Source organism: Molossus molossus, unplaced genomic scaffold (assembly GCF_014108415.1).
Source record: "Molossus molossus isolate mMolMol1 unplaced genomic scaffold, mMolMol1.p scaffold_m16_p_9, whole genome shotgun sequence".
In the NCBI taxonomy this organism is placed as follows: domain Eukaryota; kingdom Metazoa; phylum Chordata; class Mammalia; order Chiroptera; family Molossidae; genus Molossus; species Molossus molossus.
This window is the reverse complement of record NW_023425403.1, coordinates 106,437,864-106,454,134: the sequence shown is the minus strand read 5'-3', so window position 1 is coordinate 106,454,134 and position 16,271 is coordinate 106,437,864. Positions and strand designations below refer to the sequence as shown.

Genomic DNA, 16,271 nt, shown 5'->3' with positions numbered 1-16,271 from the left:
CTCAAGGCGGGATGAAAGCTCCCACGGATCAAGCTTTCACACAGAGAGTCCCTGGGAGCCCCGTTCGGCTTCACTTCCACCTGCACCTGCAAATCCAGCCCCCCGCTCTTTGCCCCACTTCCGACCCTGCCTTCTGGGCTCTCAGAAGCCTGCCGCCAGATGCTCAGCTTCCTTTTGTTTCACTGAGCTTCACTGGTGTCCCCTGGGTGGCAGTGTCAGGGCCACCTGGGCTCAGGTTCAACCCCTTGCTCGGGCGGCCTTACGCAGGATCCCTACCTCATCGCAAGTATAAAATCATATCACAGATGAAATACAGCATGCCGGTGCAAATCAAGCCACTCTGAATCACATCTGAATTGGTCTTCAGGTGGTTTAAGAGTTGGCTTCACTGCCCCTAAGAAATTACAGCAATACCTAGGAGCTAAGTGAAAAAAATAAAGGAAGAGGAGAAAGACTCTTCCTTGAATGGAGGAGAATGGTGTCCCCTGGTCAGAAGACTGCACAACTGAAAAAAATCACTGTCAAATAAATATAAAAATCTAATAAACTATTTTTAATGGAAATAAATATTTTCTTTTTTAAGATACACAGAGACAGTCTTTATACATTTTTAAAAGGTTCTTTATTTTGGATAAGCTTCTTTTCTTTCCAGTGCTTCACGATAACATTATTAAACTTCAGTCACAAAGAAATGGTTATTCTCGAGACAGAGAACCACGTTTTAGCAACCTCTTTAATTTTACACAGCATGCCAGTTGATGTGCTTCCTAATATCTATACATTTTTGGTGAATATTCATATTAAAATTTATAAATTTCCCCAGAGGGATCTCCCTACCCAATAAGGAGAAAAATAATGTGGTTTTAATGAGGTTACAACATGTTACATATAATGCAAAATTATAAAGCTTATACATTTCATCATAAATTTAGATAAATGCAAAGCAAAGCTCTTCATGCTTTGGGTTATTTGAACTTAGGTAATTTATAAAACAGTCCGCAGTTTGGAAATATAAGTATTTGGAAAGTCATAATGCAGCCCATAATCGCTGTGTCCTCTTGGTGGTTTGTCCATCCATGAAAAGGGTGTAGCACAGTGCGTGCGTCTGATGAGCCTGCAAGGACCATAACAACGAGAAAGAAGGGAATGATACAGGGGTCTATGCAATGACATAAACGAGGTCCTGATTGAGGTTGGGAGTGAAAGCCAGAATTAATTTTAGACTGTAATGAAGCATACTAAGCATTTATTTGAACAAAAGGAGCTACAGCCAGGGCGACACAGATTCAGGTGTTCCTCGGAGACAAGGGGGAGGTCACCACTTACAGCGGAAGTTCTCAGTCAGGTCTGTTTCGTGGACGTGCGAGATCCCAGGTGTGCAGGTCTGACTGCACAGGGCAGGGCTGAGACCACTGGAGGCGGAGAAGCCAAGGCTTCCCTGAGGGGTTGACCAGATGGCGCAAACAAGCAGGCACAGCACAGGAGGCCGAGGGAGTCATCGGAGATTGTCCCCGCATACACAGTACACGAGGAGCCCCTGTCAGGGAGTGACCCTCGGCTTCTGGTATCATTACATTTGGGCCCACAGCGGACTGTGGAGGGTCCATCTCAGCAGGCAAATTCCTTCTGGGGCTTTATAGCAAACGAATCTCTCTTCCCAGGGCCTACAGGGCAGAGCCTTGGCATATTTAGGTTTTCCCCGAGAAGACATGTGATATAGCCCCTAACCAATAACTAGTTCTCAAAACTGGCCCCACCCTTGGTACTGGTGGTGAACCTCACCTTCACGTGTGTCTCCGTGTTCCTAGGAACAAACACACAGGAGGGGGAGCAGAGGGACACCAGCGTGAGCTGGGAGCAAGGGGACACCGCCCCTCAGCTCTTACGGAATAGCCGCCGACAGAGGCAACGTGGGATGGTCCGAGCAGACCTCAGTCCTGAGAGACCTGGGGAGACCGTGGGGAGCGAGAGCCGACAGCCTCCCAGGCTCCCTGGGGTCAGCCCCGGTTCTTCTGACACGGTTCAGTTCCGCAATCCGGGGCAATCCCACTTAATTTACTCTCAGGAACTCAGATATCACCACTCCTTGGCTGCTGGCTAACATCTGACTCTCAGTGCACTCCTTAGGAGGGGTTTGTGTGCTCATGTGGGAGACAGACCCCGATGCATGGCCATCAGTCGCTCAAGACATCTTGCATCGTTTACTCAATCTAACAACATCGCGTATCACGCCCTGGAGGACACCAACAGTGTATTTCCACATCACAGATGCGGAAATTCTGAAAGGGAACAGCGACACGACTTGTCTTGTGTCCCAGAGCTAATTAGAGGAAGAGCTGTCTGGGAGCCCTTGTCTCTGACACCCTGAGCACAGCCGGTGTCCTCAGTTCGGAGACTCGGCCTTGGGGTGGGAGAAATTCACCATGAAACACACTCTGTGCTTCCTCCCTCTGCAAAGAAGCCTAAACTGAAAATATTATATCCGCTTCAAGAGTGAAGACGCAGCAGAATACAAGGCTCTGAAAACATAAAAGGGTCATTAATTGTTCATACATTTTCAAAACTCACCCTAAGACGGGCACTTTCAAATATGGGCTTACTAGATCCAGGCCCTTTGGCTGTTTATCATGACAAAAAAATGGTTCTTTATCAAGCTTATTCACAGAAATCTTCCAAGTGCTGAGATTTCCATAGGAGACAAAAGGTCACATTTTTATTCATAACCAAATTTGAAGAGATCTAGAGCAAACCTGTCCTGAGGAAGATATTTCTAACTAATAACACGTTTGCCTCCCGGGGAAGGCAATGAGAGCACCCCCCAAATTCTCTAAAATGCATTTGCTTGTGTTCCCCCCCTCCCCTGCCACCTTCCCCAGAACAAATGTAATACTCTAGTTAAAAAAAAATCACTTGAACAATTTGAAGATTTAAAAATTAAAAAATAGCCCTGGCCTGTTTTGCTCAGTGGTTAGAGCGTCGGCCTGCGGTCCAGAGAGACCCGGGTTTGGATCCCGCTAAGGGCGCGTACCTCGGTTGCAGTTTGTCCCCGGCCCTGGTTGGGTCGTGAGGGTGGCAGCCACTCGATGTGTCCCTTTCACGTCCATGTTTTTCTCTCTCTCCCTCCTGCTCTATCTGAACAAAATATGGAAAAATGTCCTTGGGTGAGGATTAAAAAAAAAACTTAAAAAATAATATAAAACCAATCTGTGCTCAATATTTTTTAAAACCCCAAATCACCCTAACATCGTAAACTGAAGATAATCAGTGTTACAACGTAGTGATTTTGCACACGGCACACACATGTGCTAATCCATGAGTGGTGTACCGCACACACCCCGAGGCGGACACACGTCCCGCCTTCGGCCCCTGGCAGGCATCAGGGGCCGGTGCTCTCTCCGAATGTCCTCAGCGTAGCACACCAGGCAGCCACTACCACCTGTTTCAAAAGCTATCCCTCACTAATCCTGTTTTGTATTTTAACATTTTTGGATTTTTCACAAATCATTAAGAACTACTTCAAATGTTTATATGACTGCATGTTATTTGTAAAAATACACAAAAGTCTATTTAATCCTTGATATTGAGTACATGTTTTTCTTTACATTTTGCTATATATATAAATAAAACTTTGGTAAACACCTTTGTACTTCAACTTTTGACTAAAACTATGATTATTTACTGGGAAAATTTTCTAAGCTTCCTTAGAAGTGGGCTGCCTGGATTAAGGATTGAAAACATTTTTATGACTTCTCATTTAGTTAACCAAATTGCTTTCCAGAATAATTTAACCATTTTTATGAGAGTGTAATGAAAATCCTTGTCATAATAAATCTTCGCCAACATAAAATATTAACATATTTCAAAATCTTTACTAATTTGTTAATGGGGAAGAAGGTATATAGCATAAAACTTGCAATTATTTTTCTACCAAGGAAAATTATTTGTGTATAGTTTTAGACCTTATATCTATTCGGATTCTAGAGTATTGTTTATTAATTTGTATGAATTATTTGTACATTATGAATATAAATGCTTTGTGGATGATGTTATTTCTGTTTTAATTTAGCTTATAGTGTTTCCTAATATATGAAAGGTTTTAATATAGCCAAGGTTTTTATATAGTCAAATTTTTATATCTTTTACTTTGCAATTTCTTTATTTTATTTTATTTATTTTTATCCTCACCCGAGGATATTTTTGCATTCTTCTTCAGATAGAGCGGGAGGGAGAGAAAGAGAAAGAGAAACATTGATGTGAGAGACACACCAACTGGTTGCCACCCACACGACCCCAACCGGGGCCGGGGACACACTGCAACCGAACTACATGTCCTTACGGGAACTGAACCCAGGTCTCTGGTCCGCGGGCCGGCGCTCTAACCGCTGAGCCAAACTGGCCAGGGCAGCAATTCCTTGATTTCTTTATGCTTAGAAACTTCTTCTTTATCCAGAGAGAAGGAAAATACTCACTAAAGTTTCTTCCAGCGTTCTTCTAGTTATATAAAGAATGAAACAAATCATGAGTAAGAAACGACTTCTAAGGAAAGCTATGCATACGCCGTGTGAAATCTGTAACCAGTCGGCCAGCCTAGGGGAGAGGAGCCTCCTATAAGCTGTAGTTTAACTGAACCGAGGAAATCTTGCTTCCAAGTGGCAGTTCCCGCACCCATCATTGCTCTGAATGTCTTCTGTGGCCAGGAAAGTGGCCAGAATCTGGTGTGATTTTAGTGCAAGTATTACTCCACTTTCTGAGCACATGTAAACAGACTTTCAAGAATCCCTTTGATGCTATTGTTGAATGTTTTTATATGTCAATTTTAAAGCAGTCACACATTTTTTTTTTAAACTTTTTTTAATTAATTTTTTTTAAGAGAGAGAGAGGAGACAGAGAGAGAGAGATAGAAACATCAATGAGAGAGAACATCAATTGGCCGCCTGCTGCATACCCCCCACTGGGGACTGGGCCCAAAACCTGGGCATGTGCCCTGACCGGGAATCAAACTGGCGACCTCTTGGTGCAGGGTCGACGCTCAACCACTGAGCCACATGGGCCAGGCTAAAGCAGTGACTCTTTATTAGCTGACCAGATTACAAAAATAACCATGGTAGATCCTTGAGTTCATCCTTCTAATAAGCCTGTTGATCTGGTCTTCCTTGTTACCAGCATCTCCATTATCTACAAAGTCAGTGGTCTTTCTCTTCATTCCACCACGTGGAGGAGGTAATTTGAGGGGCCACAGGAAGTTATCTGCTTCTTTGAAGTGTTTCCCAGCAGTATAGATTTCATGAATCAGATCCTCCCTGCAGATGATACCATATCAATGTGTTATCTGTCAGGGCAATTCGTTTGTTGTTGTTGATTCTACCATAACCACGCTTGTAGATCAATTCATTTACTGACTTCAGGATACGCTCATGCAATATATGGTTTCACAATCCTCAGCATGTTAAGCAAAGTCTTGTTAAGCTTAACAAAGGTGCCACTGAAGATCTGGCAAAGGCAAAGAAGCTGCAGCACCTTTCGGGCCATTGGGCTCACACCATCGATACCTCTGATCCTTATGAAAAATGCCAATTTGTTTCCGCAGGTACATAGAAGTTGGCAGCTTCCTTGCCACCCTGGCCATTTGACTCTCTGCTCTGTATATCTGCCTATATTTCTTGTGGTAGTGAAAGGATGGAAAGCAGGTCTCTCCTTTCTCTGTTGTGGCTTTTCCACAGTTTATGAGAAGCACCTGGCAATTAAATCCTGGGTTGTTGGCTCCTCCGTCCAAACGGCAGGATGAGATGAGGCTGGCTCTTCCTTCCCCGTCCTCCCTGCTGCTAACGGCCTCGGGATGATTTGCACTAAATAGTCTCAGGTTAGTAAGAAACTGAATTAGGATTCCCCCTACCCCCTTCAGACAGATCTCTCCCCTCTGAACTCTTTAGAACTTTTGTTCTGAGTTTGTTTTACAGGCTTGGGAAAGTATCAACATGGCATGTCTTCAGCACATCTGCCTGATCACCTCCTGGAAAGTAAACAGACTGTGACTTTTCAAGATAACTCCAGGCATCTGGTCACAGCTGAACCACTAACTTAACACAACCTCTTCCCTCCTTATCGCTTAGCAACAGCAACTACTGGCTCTTTAAAAGAACATGACACTCTTCCTCCACCGCCGGTACTGTCCCATCAATATTTTGCCCTTTCTTTCCTCGGAAAGTAAAACACATTTCCTCGCTGCATTTCTTCTTCTTTGTGAATTCTTTAACAGTCCGCATCACTGGCCAAATCCTAACACTTACCTTTTTCATAGATAAGCTTCCTTCTTGACTTTGAAAGCATCTTTGGGCAAACATCTTTCTTAGGAGCTTGATCTTTAGCTCTGAGAAATTCCTTCACTTTTTCTTAAGTGTTTCTGGCATAGCAGAACCTTCTTCTCTTCTGCACCCTCTGTGGTTCCAGCTGGGGAAACCCTAGCATTGACCTTCTACTAACACACACTTCCTCAGGGTTTGATCAGACTGGGCCAAGACATTTCGTGTATGCTGTCACCCCATCCCTACTTATAGACTCTATTTATTGGACTAAAACTTGCTTATTTGTATTTTCTGTCTCTGGTAGTATCCTGTTTTATAGCAATAATAATAACTGCCATTTATTGAGCACTTATTGTTTATCTATTAATCCTAACAATAACCTGATGAGGTAGATATTGTTAACCTGTTTTTTAAAAAAAATTTTATTAATTTATTTTTGTTACAGATGTTTCGCCTTTTTCACCCATTGACACCCTCCTCTCGATCTCCCCTGCCCCGACCCTGTCCCCAGAATCGTTGTCTATGTCCATTGGTTATATTGGTTATATATACATGCGTATAAGTTCTGTGGTTTATCTCTTCCCTCCCCACCCTCATCCCCTCTTCTGAGGTTTGTCAGTCTGTACCCTACTTCTATGTCTCTGGGTCTATTTCGTTCATCAGTTTGTTTTGTTCATTATATTCCACAAATAAGTGAGATCATGTAATATTTGTCTTTCTCTGATTGGCTTATTTCGCTAAGGATAATACTCTCCAGGTCCCCCCATGTCATCATAAAAGATAAGAGATCTTTCTTTCTCACAACTGCATAGTACTCCATTGTGTAAATGGACCACAGCTTTTTTTTTTATCAGCTCATCTATTGATAGACACTTGGGCTGTTTCTAGATTAGTTATTGTAAATAGTGCTGCTATGAACATAGGGGTACATATCTTCTTTCTGATTGGTGTTTCAGGCTTCTTAGGGTATATTCCTAGACATGAGATCACTGTCAAATGGCAGATCAATTTTTAACTTTTCGAGGAAACACCATATTGTTTTCCATAGTGGCTGCACCAGTCTGCATTCCCACCAATAGTGTACTAGAGTCCCCTTTTCTCCACACCCTCACCAGCACTTGTTGTTTGATGATTTGTTGATGGCGGCCATTCTGGCAGGTGTGAGGTGATACCTCATAGTTGTTTTAATTTGCATCTCTCTGATGATTAGTGACAATGAGCATTTTTTTCATATGTTTCTTGGCCATTTGTATGTCCTGTTTGGAGAGGTGTCTATTTAGGTCCTCTGCCCATTTTTTAATTGGGTTCTTTGTCTTCCTTTTGTTGAGTTGTATGAGCACTCTTTATATTTTGAAAATTAACTCCTTATCTGATGTATCGTTGACAATTATGCTCCTCCATATAGTGGGTCCCCTTTCCATTTTGATGGTTGTTTCTTTTGCTGTGCAGAGCTTTTGCGTTTGATGTAGTCCCGTGTATTTATTTTTTTCTTTGTTTCTCTTGCCCTAGGTGATGTATTAGTGAACATTCCACTATATATGATGTCTGAAATTTTGTTGTCTACATTTTCTTCTAGGATTTTTATGGTCTCACAGGTTACATTTAAGTCTTTTATTCATTTTGAGTTTATTCTTGTATATGGTGTAAGTTGGTGGTCTAGTTTCATTTTTTTTCATGTAGCTAACCAATTTTTCCACACCATTTATTAAAGAGGCTTTCTTTACTCCATTGTTTGCTCTTGCCTCCTTTGTCAAATATTAGTTGAGCATAATGTCTTGGGTCAATTTCTGGGTTTTCTGTTCTGTTCCATTGATTTATATGCCTGTTCTTGTGCCAGTACCAGGCTGTTTTGATTACAGTGGCCTTGTAGTATAACCTGATATCAGGTACTGTGATCCCTCCTACTTTGTAATTCTTTTGCAAGATTGTTTTGGCTATATGCAATCTTATTTGGTTCCATATAAACTTTGGAGTACTTGTTCTAGTTCTGTGAAATATGCCATTGGTACTTTAATGGCGATTGCTTGAATCTGTAGATCTTTGGGTAGTATGGACATTTTAATGATGTTGATTTTTCCAATCCATGAACATTGTATATGTTTCTACTTTTTTTTTTTTTTAATCCTCACCTGGGGACATTTTTCCACTTTTGTTCAGATAGAGTGGGAGAAAGAGAGAGGAAGAGAGAGAGAAACATGGACATGAAAGGGACACATTGAATGGCTGCCTCCCACATGACCCCAATCAGGGCCAGGGACAAATTGCAACCGAGGTATGTGTCCTTGACCAGAATTGAACCTGTGATTCATTGATCTATGGGCCAATGTTCTAACTGCTGAGCCAAACTGGCCAGGGCTCTACTTTTTTTTTGTTTTAATTATTTTTTCTTTATTGGTTTTTTAGAGAGAGGAAGGGACAGGGAAACATTGATGAGAGAGAACATGGATTGGCCACCTTCTGCATGCCTGCCACCGGGGATCAGGCCCACAACCTGGGCATGTGTCATGACTGGGACTCAAACCAGCAACCTCTTGGAGCAGGTCAACACTCAACCACTGAGCCGCACCGGCCGGACAGGGCTCTACTTTTTTTTTTTTGTATCTTCCTCTATTTCCTTATTCCATGTCCTGTAATTTTCTGAGAATAGGTCTTTTACCTCCTTGGTTAAGTTTATTCCTAGTTATTTTATATATTTTTTGGTTGCAATGGTAAACCGGCCTCTACCCCACTTGCTATATGCAAAATACACTGTGCTGAAGGAAGAGAAAATTATGTAGAGATTAGATTTCAATGCCAAGTATTCTACATTGCCACTATCATGGCACAGAACTCTTTAGGGCTACCAATGATTTCTACAGTAACTGCAAAAGCCCAGTAATTGCTATGTAAAGCATAATTCAAGCTAGTTAGTGCACTTGCAAAGCAAGTCTTCAAGAGTATGAAACATTGTAACCATCCATGAAGTGTGCTGTGCACATGTACACGTGTATGTGGAGAAGTTATCAGTGAAAGAGAGGAGGCTCAGTCATGGGATATTTGATTCAGGGAGATCGTAAAATTCGTTGTATCAGGTCTGAACTCAGATTTTTCCTGGTCTTCAGTAGTTTCCATTCACTTCTCAGTTTTGTTATTTCTTGTCCTTCAGCTTCAAATAAGTGATGCTACTTTTTTAAAAAACTAATTCATTTAATTGTTCATTGATTCACTTATTTATTCATACATGCATTTATTCCACCAACCATCAAATGAGAGACTGAGGGTGCAAAGATGAATAAGGCATGGTGTTTTCCAGAAGTTCACATAGACAAATAAATAAATGCATATCTATTAAGGTATGGTTTGAACAATAATTGTGGTAGTGACCAGAAATAATACTAGAATTGTACACATATGTTAAACTATGCTGCGGAGTGAGGAATAAGGGAAAGCATTGCTGATAGGACAAGCTGAGCTGCGTAAGAGTTGAAAAGACTGTTGAGGTAGGGTAGAAGAATCAAACATTCATATCATTCCTTGGGAAAAACATTTTAAAAAAAAATTTTGATTCTGTCATCTAGCATATTAGTTATTCCTCTCTCCTAAGTTATCTACATGTTTTATGTCTTCTATGCGTTTATTCTCTGCTGATAAAAATATATTCAACAGAACAAACTCTGAGACATACACTGAAGAATTCCCTAAATCATTTTACCTACCAACTTAAATTATCATAAAATCCACATGACTTCATCAAATCAACCTGGATATTACAAGACACTTCTCAAATGCGTTGCTGTGATAAACATATGTTCTATAGTAATTAGAATGTCTTTGGCTGTATTTAATAGAAAATTCCACCTGAGTTGGCTTAAACAGTAACAATATGTATTATCTCACAAAACAGGTCCAGCGGTAAAGCAGCTCCGGTTGGTTAATTCAGAGCTCAATGACATAAAGAATGAATTCCTCTGATTTTTACATTCTGCTGTCCTTAGCATGCTGGCTCATCTTTAGGACTGTGTTCCTCTTGATCACAAGATAGCTGCAGTAGTTCCAAACATCGCATCCAGACAAAATTCTATCTAACATAAAAGGGTATCTTTTTTCTGTTACTTTGTTTTATAAATCAGTGAAAAAGTTACCACAGTAAGCTTCTAGCTCATGTTTCATTGATCAGAATTACACCACATGCCCATTTCTAAGCTAGTCAGGGGCAAGGGGTTAGCATGATTGGCATAGAGCAACCTGCATTTACACCTCAGCTAGGAATGAGGAGATCCTTCCTACGCACTCGGCCACAGGAAGTAGTGTAGACAAGTGCAGCAACACAAAACAAGGATCTTCCAGGAACAAAAAATATAGGGAAGAATAGGTGTTTGGTGATAACTATAGGGCTTGCCATGCCCATGGCATTGCATATTCTCAGGCGTGTACGAGGGTTTATATGACATGATGTGTTTTGTACAACATGTTACATCATTACTTTCCCGGAACAATAATTTTTCTAGTAGAAAATATGCTTCTGTCAGTCTCTACACGTCAAAAGCAATAAATATAAACATTTAAAAAAAATCATATTTCTGTGTTGTTTCTTTTTTTAAAGAAATCTTTTTTTTTCCTTTATTGATTTTAGAGAGAGAGGGAGGGAGAGGGAGAGAGATAGAAACATCGATGAGAGAGAACATCAATCAGCCACCTCCTGCATGCTTCCTACTGGGGACTGGACTCACAATCTGGGCATGTGTCCTGACTGGGAATTGAACTGGTGACGTCTTGGTGCATGGTCGATGCTCAACCACTGAGTCACATGGGCCAGACAGTGTTATTTCTTTACTTATCTTTTAGTGATTGGTGGTAGATGACTGAGCTATCACGGATTTATTTTAAGTACAGTAGAAAAATTATGTCTATAGATTTTTTGTTGTTTTTAATTCTCACCAAAGATATTTCTCCCATTGATTTTTTTAGAAAGAGTGCGGTGCGGGGGGGAGTGAGAGCAAGGCATCCATGTGAGAGAGACACATAGATCCGTTGCTTCCTGCATGTGACCTGACCAGGGCCAGGGATCCAACCTGCGATCTAGGCACATGCTCTTGACCAGGAATCGAATCCATGACGCTTTGGTCCATGGACTGATGCTCTAATCACTGACCCACATCAGCCAGGGCTATGTCTACAGATTTTATTTTTTATGATTTTAGTGTTAAATTCTTTTGTTTCTATGGAGCAGGACAGGACCACTGTATGTTAGTAGTAGTGGGTAGCAAATCGAGATAGTCGCACAGAGTGTATTATCTCCTATCTATCAGCTGATGATTCCTTTCTTATACATGTCCAGCCTTTAATTTGATTGAAGGGCTTAAACTTGGGACACAAAGGTGCACAATGGAACATTTGCGTTTTTAAGATTTGGGATAATAAAGCCTTACATAATAGGCAAGAACAAAACAGAACAAAACTCCCAGAAAAACAAAAACAAAGATGCCTTCCTTCCAAGTGGGGAATTGTAGACAACAGTGAGCAGAGATGAGGTTGGTCTCCACCCTTCAAAATGTATGCCAGGTAGGAAGCTTCTCCTTGACTCACCGGGTAAGGATGGCCTTGTTGAGGAATATTTCACACTGGCCGGGACACGCCAAGCTTGTCCAGGGAACACTGGGCATCACTTCACGGTCTCCTTCAAATTTTGAAAAATAATTCTACATTTAAAAGTCAATTTCTTTTGTTTTCATTTTTGTGCTAATGGAAATGAAAACACAAGCACCCAAGTGATTTCACCTCTCTTATTGAAACTTGAATGGCTGCTGATTGCTGTCAGCTGAATTCTACTTTATTTACCTAGATGACTGGTGTTACTAGGAAACCATGCTTCACAGGTTAGCATTTTATTGTGAAAAATAAAATGTCCAATTATTGCAAAGGTATCTTGATGTGATTTAGACTTGTATGTTTATAGCCTCTGCATGTTTTTCTAAAAGTTATTTTATGATGAATTAGGTAACCCATTTAATTTCTTTTAGAAATCACTTATATCAGCCTACCCAAAGCTGATTTATATTTCACATCTTAGTCAATCTATCTGTTATTTTCAAAATATTTACAAAATTGTTCCAGAATTGAGGAACTTCTTTAGTGAGTCACTGAATAATTCCATGGTCATTGATATATTTCTGTCTACTTGCTGCTTTGATTTGAGCCCTAAGTGAACTTTGATGAAACTGTGTGGATGCTAAAATAGTCACTGTATTAATTGCAAAATTTATCTGTTGTATCTGCTTTGTAGTGATTTATTATTCTTACAATACAGGATAACTTTGGGAAACTACATTATAAGCATGTATGGATTTTCATCTCTCTGTTGAAATTTCCTATAATATTGCTGATGAGTTTGTCTGTCATTTCTCAAATCCACTCTTCAGACTGTTCAGTGGGTAAAATTATACTGGTATAGTAATAACAATGACAATGATATCTTAGATTTACATTGTTCTTTCTAATGAATTATCCCATGTGATTTTGTACCTAAAATAAAACTACATAATCTATAATGAGATGCTATTATTTCCATTCTCACAAATAAGAAAATGGATATTCAAACAAGTTAAGTCAAGTATCCACAGCTGGTAGGTGGTGGAATTGGGACTTGAACTTAGTCTTTCTGACTCCAAATTCAGTGTTGCTTTCTGTCAACTTATTCAACACTATTATTGTGTGTTTAATGTATGTATTTGCTTATCTGTATTCTTTGAATTATGGAGAAAATGTTTTTTGTTGTACAGATTTTATCCTAAATATTTATTTTCAAATGGTGACAATTAAAATAGATTCAACTCTACTATTTATCGGGTGCCTACAACATCCTGGGTTGTGTATTAAGCTCTTGTATATACATTTCACCTATATTGCCCCATGTTGTATTCTAAAGGACCTTCCCGTTCCATTCCAACTCTAAGATTGCTTGATTACTCAGTCTGCCATGCAGAAGACACAAGTTTGTGGAGGCTCTAAATTCTCCAGATAATGAAATTAGTCTTTAGTGTTTATTCTGTTTAAAGGTTAGGCCAGCAGCTCTAGATTTTTTAATTTCAATGATCTCTGAAGAATTCTATTAAGATGTATAGATAGCCATGGCTGGTGTGGCTCCGTGGACAGGAAGTCACTGGAGCACCAAATGGTCATGGAGTGATCCCTGGGCCTGGTCGGGGCACATTCAGGAGGCAACCACGGATGTGCTGCTCTCTCTCTCATAGATGTTTCTCTCTCTCTCTGCCTCTCTTCTTCCCTCCCTTCCACTCTCCAAAAATCAATGAAAAAAAAATACCTGTCCTTGGGTGACTATTAATAACAAATAATAAGAAAGATTTATAGATATATATTTTTTTTCCCCATAAACTTGTATTAGCAGTTTCTCAATTTCCAGTTCTTAGTTTCTGGGTTTGGAATTTTATTAATAATTTCAAAGAGAGATAATTAAAAAGTTTTTTCACAGTAAAGGAAACCACCAAGAAAATAAAATGACAATTCACTGAATGGGAGAAAATATTCATCAACGATTCTTCTAATAAGGTGTTCATATCCAAAATTTATAAGGAACTTATAAAACTCAATACCAAAAAAACCCCAAACAATCCAGCCCTGGCCTGTTTGGCTCAGCAGTTAGAATGTCGGCCTGCGGACCGGAGAGTTCCGGGTTCGATTCCTACTAAGGGCACGTACCTCGGTTGCAGTTTGTCCCTGGCCCCGGTTGGGGTGGTGTGGGTGGCAGCCACTCTGTGTCTCTCTCACATTGATGTTTCTCTCTCTTTCTCCCTCCCACTCTATTTGAAGATAAATGCAAAAATATCCTCAGGTGAGGATAAAACAAACAAACAAACAATCCCATTAAGAAATGGGCAAAGGACCTGAATAGACCCTTCGTCAAAGAGGACATACAGATGGCCAATAGACATATGAAAGGATGTTCAATGTCACTAATCATCAGAGAGATACAAATTAAAACCACAGTGAGATATCACATCACACCTGTCAGAATGGCTGCCATCGACAATCAACATACAATAGTGTTGGTGAGGATGTGAAAATAAGAGAACCCTTGTGCATTGTCGGTGGGAATGCAGACTGGTGCAGCTACTGTGGAAAACAGTACGGAATTACCTCAAAATAATTAAAAATAGAACTGCCTGTGACCCAGCAATTTCACTTCTGGGAATGTGAACTGCCATTTGACCCAGTGATCCCACTTCTAGGAATATGCCCTAAAAAGCCTGAAACACCCATCAGAAAGAATATATGCACCCCCATGTTTGTAGCAGCACTATTTACAATAGCTAAGATCTGGAAACAGCCCAAGTGTCCACCAGTAGACGAATGGATAAAAAAGCTGTGGTACATATACACAATGAGTACTATGCAGTTGTATGAAAGAAAGATCTCTTATCCTTTGAGACAACATGGAGGGACCTGGAGAGTATTATCCTAAGTGAAACAAGTCAAGCAGAGAAAGACAAATATCACATAATCTCACTTATTTGTAGAATATAATAAACAAAACAAACTGAGGAACAAAATAGACCCAGATATATAGAAGTTGGATACAGACTGACAATCCTGGTGTGTGTGTGTGTGTGTGTGTGTGTGTGTGTGTGTGTAGATAAACCACAGAACTCACATTAGTGTATTCATAATCCATGAGCATGGACAACAAAGCTGGGGATGGGGTGGGGGTGGGGGGATGGGGAGGTGGGTGTCAATCGGGGAAAAAGGAGAAACATCTGTAACAAAAATAAAATTAGAAAAATAAAAATAATTTTGCATTGGAAGTTCACAGTGGTATTGAACATATGTCTTGATCTACGAATAAATATCTGGAATCAGGGCTTGATTTTCAAAATATAAACAATCGTATATAATGGTTAAGGTGATTATTTTTCCAAATGGTTAAGGTGATTATTTGTGATTAAGGCTATTCTTTCAGTCTATCAGCATATATTCAGCCATAGACACATGAAAATCTGGCAGATACATTAAAATGTTGAATTTGGTACCTTGCTGCTGGGGTACTGAGACATGAAGAACAGGCTCAGGGAGTCAGAACCTTTAGGATCAATAAGGTAGTCAGCAGGAATACAAACATTAATGGACATTTTTTAGTAGTAATAATTAGAAGTTACTGTATCACCAGAAGTCATTCCATCAGCTGTCTGAAAGGGGTGCTATTATAATCCTTAGTCAATTCGTGTGTGTGTGTGTGTGTGTGTGTGTGTGTGTGTGTGTAGGGAATGGATTGCAAATATCATGATTTGTCTCCCAACAAGTATACACCAAGAAAAACACATACATTCTATGCCTATTTGCAGCATTGTGGTTGCAGATACATTAACCTTGACCAAGCAATGCACACAACAGAGAGAAGGAAGTGATGAATACGAGTATGCTAATCACAGTTGCAATGTTGTTCCAGGAAGTGGGATTGAGGAGATTGAATTAATTACATAAATTACAGGAGATATTCAACTGCTTATTAAATAGTTATTGAACTCCTGTAATTTATTTAATTAATGCAACAAATATTTCTAAGTACCTCTTGGCTATCAGTCACTCTACTTGACTTGGGGGAAACATTAATAGATAATAAATATTTTCTGATCTCAAGAACCTTTCAGTTTGGCGTAGAAAAGACAGTCACACAAAATAAAATATAAATAAACATAATACAATATTTTAAAATGTCACCATTACCAAGGCAGATTATTCCAGGAATGAAAGGAGAATTCAGTGGTTAAAAATAATTTAATTTAGTAGATTAATATATCAAAAGTTAAGACTCATATGATCATCTTCACTGAAACTGGAAAGGCATTTGATAAAAATTTAATATTTATTCTTATTTTATTTTTATTAAAAATTTTTTTTTATTGATTTCAGAGAGAGAGGAAGGGAGAGGGAGAGAGAGACAGAAAAATGGATGAGAGAGAACATCAATTGGCCGCC

The 16,271-nt window shown here is 39.9% G+C and overlaps 1 pseudogene; it reads right to left on the bottom strand.

The window, feature by feature from the left end:
- Window positions 1-5,074: 5,074 nt before the first annotated feature.
- LOC118622487 lies at window positions 5,075-15,424 on the bottom strand (annotated as a pseudogene).
- Window positions 15,425-16,271: the final 847 nt, after the last annotated feature.